Source organism: Mirounga leonina, unplaced genomic scaffold, assembly GCF_011800145.1.
Source record: "Mirounga leonina isolate KUSES-001 unplaced genomic scaffold, KU_Mleo_1.0 Mir_151, whole genome shotgun sequence".
In the NCBI taxonomy this organism is placed as follows: Eukaryota; Metazoa; Chordata; class Mammalia; order Carnivora; family Phocidae; genus Mirounga; species Mirounga leonina.
Window position 1 is genome coordinate 108,127,089 of NW_023270377.1, and position 5,904 is coordinate 108,132,992.

Here is a 5,904-nt window from a genome sequence, read left to right on the forward strand (position 1 = left end):
AGAAAGAAAGAAAGAAAGAAAGAAAGAAAGAAAGAAAGAAAGAAAGAAAGAAAGAAAGAAAGGAAGAAAGAAAGAAAGAGGCGCCTGAGTGGCTCAGTCAGTTAAGGGTCCAGCTCTTGGTTTTGGCTCAGGTCATAATCTCAGGGCCCTGCATCAGGCTCCACACTCAATGGGGAGTCTGCCTGAGGATTCTCTCCCTTTCCTCTACCCCTCCCCCTTTCTCTCTCTCTCTCTCAAAGAAATAAATAAATCTGTAAAAAAGAATAAAACCACTGGAGTCTCTTTTATAAGAGCACTAACCCCATTCATGACTTACCCACCTCCCAAAGCCCTATGTCCTAATATCACCATTTTTGGAGATTAGGATTTCAATGTAGGAATGTTGGGGGGACACATTCAGACCATAGCATAGGGAGTCCTCATGGTCAGAACTAGTTTTATAACATTATTGAGATGTTCTTAACATGAAGTGTGTTCATTGTTCCTATCGCCAGATGAATCAGTAAGTAAGCACTTGAAGGTTTTCTTGGTTTCAATTGCCAATATAGTAAATATCAATAGTTAGAACCACAAAGAAAGCTTCTGGGGTCTTCAATAAGCTTGAAGAGTGCAGAAAGGGGATGGAGAACCACACCACTTCTTTGGGACAAAACTACTGTTTTCCTTGAGAAACAGAAATTTACGCTTCGTTGTGTTTCTCCAAAACTCTTTCTCTTACGTGTAATGAAAACCACATACTAGTGATCATTTTAACCAAAGTAGCTAACTTCCGGTTCACAGAGATAGTAGACGGGGGGGATCACTGTGCTGTCTGTCACGCACCAGCACTTTGCCACAGACGGACTAGAAGAACTCACGAACAGCCTCACACCTCCTTTACACACTTCTCAAAGTGGCTGAAATGAGCATGTTTGTTACAGGTCCAAAGACATGGCCCTCTGGAGCAAATACAAATAAGAAGCAGAAGAATGTAAAATTTAAATTATGCCTAGTAGCCAATGATTCAGCATTCTCTGACTTGGAGATGATCCAGGTATCTATCTAGTGAATGGCCATTAATTAACCCAGTGTAGTATAACTCCAAGGATTTAAATTACACAAACATCTTGGCAATTATCTTCACGTGGACATACCAGGAAACACAATTACTGTTGAAATACAGTTTGTCATAACGATAATCTCACTTGGTTAAATACAAACATATATGTTTCATAATCTTAAACAGGTAGTATAAATAATGTTAGCTTATTTGATCACCAAATATGCATAAGCTTAGAAAGAATATACCCAAGTAGATAAAAAATATAATCTTGTATAACACTTAATGCACAGAGAAGACACAGATGTTTATTAAACCAAAAATACTAAATTAGTTTAAAAATATTAAACTCACCTCATTTGCCTAAATAGTGTGAACTTGTTCTTTAAATATTTCTGAGTTAATTTCTATAAATTTTTTTCTCACTTTTTGCTCTTTGAAAGTATTAAAAATTCAGTTTCCTTAACTTCTAGGAATCCTTAACAATATCCCATTTATATAAGGTGCTTATTTATCTCTAAGCCAATCAGAACAAAGCTCCTTTAATTTAGGTGATTTTATAATCTAATTTGGCAATACCATCATGAGGTAGAAAAATATCACACACTCACACAATGAGAAATAAAGGCCTTTCTGAATCACAGAGACATACATCAACATGCAGACTGACACAGACAGATTGCTTATAGCTCCATTTCTAAAATTTCAGCCCTGGTCAACAGTAAACACAGGTTAACAGAATTCACTGCTCCATGTCAAGAACTGTTCTCTTCCCAGTGGGTTTGAATCCTTAACTGATTTCAGCTCAAAGTAGACAAACAGAAAACAGTAACAAACAAGATTCACTATCATCTTTTACACAACAAAGACAAGATCTCTGTAACCTAAATGGTCAGACCATGAAACCAAAAGAAGCCAGCTCCAGAAATCAAGTGAGCACTCAAAAAGAATCAAAACAGAATCCTTACCATGCTATTGATTGACAAGAGTCCAAGGTGCAGGACCAGAAGTCTGACATAGCATTGGTCTCAGATCACCAGCCAGGAAGAGAACAGTGCATCACATGGGTGAGGTAAGCAGGGATCCCACCACAAGCTTTGCTCCTATACAAGTCAAGCCCTAGGAAGAATGTTCATTAATGAGGAATATCTCAAAAAGGAAGGAGTCTGGTGTTTTATAGAGGCAGGTAGACAAAGGGTCATGAGGGATGAGCAGTGGAGGTGAGTCCTGTCTGAGAATATGTGAGGACAGGGTGGTCTTTTACCAGACATGAAGTGTGGGAGGGGGAGGGGATTCTCAATTGTCACTGATTTCCAGGAGCATGGGGCACAGATAAAGTTCAATGTGGCATGCATCTAGGTCAGCTTCATATCTTCCGCTCTTGTCATATTTTCATTGCTAATTTATAGTGTTACCCAGTTCTATGGAGTCAATCCCTCTCTTTCATGAGTCCGAAAACTCTGTGACATGTCAGTTTCGTTTTTTTCAGCCTCTTTAGATGTAGATGGTGCAACTGTGGACTGAAAAAGCAAGTCTTCTCATCTATTTTTAAGCCAAATATCCATCTGAAAATATTAAAAAATAGGGGCACCTGGTTGGTCAGTTGGTTGAGCATCTGCCTTCGGCTCAGGTCAGGATCCCGGGGTCCTGGGATCGAGTCCCGCATCGGGCTCCCTGCTCAGCGGGGAACCTGCTTCTCCCTCTCCCTCTGCTGCTACCAGGCGTCCCTAAATAAATAAAATCTTTAAAAACAAATATAAATATATACATATACATATATATGTGTATATATGTATAATACAAATAAATTTTATTTACCTTAGAATAAAATGTTAAATGCTAAAATAGTAACAGCTTTAGATTAAAAAAAAAAAAAGTAAATGTAGACCTAGCTGCAGTGATCAGACAAGAAAAATAAAGGCATCCAAATTGGCAAGGAGGAAGTAAAACTATCACTATTTGTAGATCACATGATACTACATATAGAAAACTCTGAAGACTCCACCAAAAAACTATTAGAACTGATAAATGAATTCAATAAGGTTGCAGGATACAAAATTAATATATCGAAATCTATTGCATTTCTATACACTCATAATGAAGTAGCAGAAAGAGAAATTAAGAAAACAATCAATTTACAATTGCACCCAAAAGAATAAAATACCTAAAAATAACAATATAAAATATCTGGGAATAAATTTAACCAAGAATGTGAAAGACTTCTCCTCTGAAAACTTTTAAGACATCAGTGAAAGAAATTAAAGATGACCAAACAAATGGAAAGGCATTCCATGTTCATGGGTTGGAAGAACAAATATTGTTAAAATGTCCATATTACCCAAAGCAATCCATAGATCCAACGCAATCCCTACCAAAATACCAATAGCATTTTTAACAGAACTAGAACAAATAATCCTAAAATTGGTATGGAAACCCCAAAAGACCCCAAATAGTGAAAGCAATCTTGAGAAAGATAAACCTGGAGGCATCACAATCCCAGATTTCAAGAGATACTACAGAGCTACAGTAACCAAAACAGTTTGGTACTGGCACAAAAACACAACATAGATGGATGGAACAGAATAGAGTCCAGAAATAAACCCACGCTTATATGGTCAATTAATCTATAACAAAGGAGGCAAGAATATACAATGGGGTAATATCAGTCTTTTCAATAAATGGTGTTGGGAAGACTGGACAGCTACATGCAAAAAAATGAAACTGGACCACTTTTTACACCATACACAAAAATAAACTCAAAATGAATTAAAGACCGAAATGTGATCTGAAAGAAAAAAAAAAAAAAAAGACTGAAATGTGAGACCATAAAACTCCTAAAAGAAAACAGAGGCAGTAATCTCTTGGACATCAGCCTTACCAACATATTTATGAATATGTGTCTTCAAGCAAGGGAAACAAAAGAAAAAATAACTATAAACAAAATAAAAAGCTTTTGCACAGTGAAGGAAACCATCAGCAAAATGAAAAGGCAAACTACTGAATGGGAGAAGATATTTTCAAATTGTATATCCTATAAGAGGTTAATATCCAAAATATATAAAGAACTTGTATGACTCAACACCAAAAAAACACACAATCTGAATAAAAAATAAGCAGGGGGGGCACCTGGGTGGTGCAGTCGGTTAAGCATCTGACTCTTGGTTTCGGTTCAGGTCTGATCTCAGGGTCATGAGATCTAGCCCCTCATGGGGTTCCCCACTCAGCCCGGAGTCTGCTAGACTACTTCTCTCTCTGCCCCTCTCCACTGTGCTCTCTCTCAAATAAATAAATAAATCTTTAAAAAAAAAATGGGCAGAGGACCTGAATAGACATTTTTCCAAAGAAGACATACAGATGGCCAACAGACACATGAAAAGATGCTCAGTATCACTAAGCAGCAGGGAAACACAAACCAAAACTACAATGAGATACTACCTCACACCTGTCAGAATGGCAAATATAAAAAAAAGAAAAGAAAAAAAACAAGAAATAACAAATGTTGGCAAGGATGTGGAAAAAAGGGAACTTTTGTGCAGTGTTGTTGGGAATGTAAACTGGTTGCACTGCTGTGGAAAACAGTATGGAGGTTCTTCAAAAAATTAAAAATAGAAATACCGTGTGATCCAGTAATGCCACGAACAGGTATTTACCAAAAGAAAACAAAAACACTAATTTGAAAACCTATATGCACTCTTATGTTTACTTCAGGATCATTTACAATAGCCACAATATGGAAGCAACCCAAGTGTCTACCAACAAATGAATGGATAAAGATGTGGTATATATATATATACAATGGAATATTACTCAGCCATTAAAAAAGAATGAAATCTTGCCTTTTGCAACACACGGATGGACCCAGAGGGTATTATGCTAAGTGAAATAAATTAGAGAAAGATAAATACCATATGATTTCACTTATATGTGGAATCTACAAAAGAAAACCAACCAACAAACCAACACACAAACAGACTCTTAAAATACAGAGAACAAACTGATGGTTACCAGAGGGGCAGTGGATGAGGGGATAGGTGAAAGAGATAAAGGGAATTAAAAGGCATAAACTTTCAGTTATAGAATTAGTAAGTCATGGAGATGAAAAGTACAACATAGGGAATATAGTATTGCAATAGCGTTGTATGGTGACAGATGGTACCATGTTGAGCACTGAGTAACGGATAGAATTGTCGAATCAGTATGTTGTACACCTGAAACTAATAGAACATTGTATGTGAATTATACTTCAATAATAATTTTTAAAAAGAGGAAAGGCCCAATGAACATACGGACATAATAAGCAATAAAACGAATATATATAAAGAAGTGTGTGGGAGGGGCGTTTTTAGGTGGCTCAATGGGTTAAGCATCCAACTGTTGATTTCGGCTCAGGTCATGATCTCAGGGTCCTAGGATCAAGTCCCTCGTCAGGCCCCATACTAAGCGGGAAGTCTGCTTCTCCCTCTCCCTCTGCCCCTCCCCCAGCTCATGTACTCTGTCTTCGGTTCTCTCTCTAAAATAAATCAATCAATCTTGGGATGCCTGGGTGGCTCAGTCAGTTAAGTGTCTGCCTTTGGCTCAGGTCCTGGGATCAAGTCCCGCATCCGGCTCCTTGGTCAGCGGAGAGCCTGCTTCTCCCTCTGCCGCTCCCCCTGCTTGTGCTCTCTCTCTCTGATAAATAAATAAAATCTATAAATAAATAAATAAATAAATAAATCTTTAGGAAAAAAAGAAGTATGGGATACCATTTTTAGTGGAAAGGTCCCACCACTAACACCACACTCCCTAATGTCTATTTCCTGTTTCATTTTTCTTCATAGCGAAACCAACTTCTAACATACTATATGTATTATCTAACATATTATAAA

At 37.3% G+C, this 5,904-nt stretch overlaps 1 long non-coding RNA gene across 2 annotated transcripts in view; it reads right to left on the reverse strand.

Moving 5' to 3' along the window:
• LOC118012578 overlaps positions 1–2,654 on the reverse strand; it is a 7,385-nt gene extending 4,731 nt beyond the window's left edge. The window contains exons 1-2 of one of the 2 annotated variants that reach the window (XR_004679758.1): positions 2,631–2,654; positions 2,008–2,531 (exon numbers count right to left, since the gene is read on the reverse strand). This is a non-coding gene — a long non-coding RNA (uncharacterized LOC118012578). The other variant, XR_004679757.1, reaches the window with a different exon arrangement.
• Positions 2,655–5,904: the final 3,250 nt, after the last annotated feature.